Below are 536 nucleotides of genomic sequence, written 5' to 3'. Positions count from 1 at the left end.
GCAAAAAGTCAAAAGTTGTGAAGCTTAAGATCAAGTTTAAAATGGATTAGTTGAGCCCATTTAACTGTCAGGGGGCCTGTGGGGTCTTAAAAATGCTTGCCTTTAATAGTAAAAATGTATTTTATTTTTATTATAATCACACTTGATAAAAACATTCTGCAGAAACACTTTGATTGACATTCTCCATTTGTATGTGTCATCAGAGGGAAAGTGCCTCCCATTAGTGACGATCTCTCTCTCATTAGCAAAGGACGTTAGTCTTGTTTTTGAATCTGCCACTATACTGACACACAGGCATTTGTAGCTCCGCCCTCTTTTGAAAAGAGTACAATCTCATTTGAATTTAAAGCGACAGTCACCAAAATGCATTATTAGGATCAAAGCCTAAAGGGAGCAGTTTGAACTTGCGGGGTATTTTCAGCTGAAACTTTACATAAACAATCAAGGGATATTAGAGACTTAATTTACATCTTTTAAAAAGGGTCATAATAGGACCCCTTTTAAGCTCAAGTCTCTTGTAAATACATTGTTTGATA

This window comes from Danio aesculapii, chromosome 5 (assembly GCF_903798145.1).
Source record: "Danio aesculapii chromosome 5, fDanAes4.1, whole genome shotgun sequence".
In the NCBI taxonomy this organism is placed as follows: Eukaryota; Metazoa; Chordata; class Actinopteri; order Cypriniformes; family Danionidae; genus Danio; species Danio aesculapii.
Note: the sequence above shows the minus strand (reverse complement) of the source record.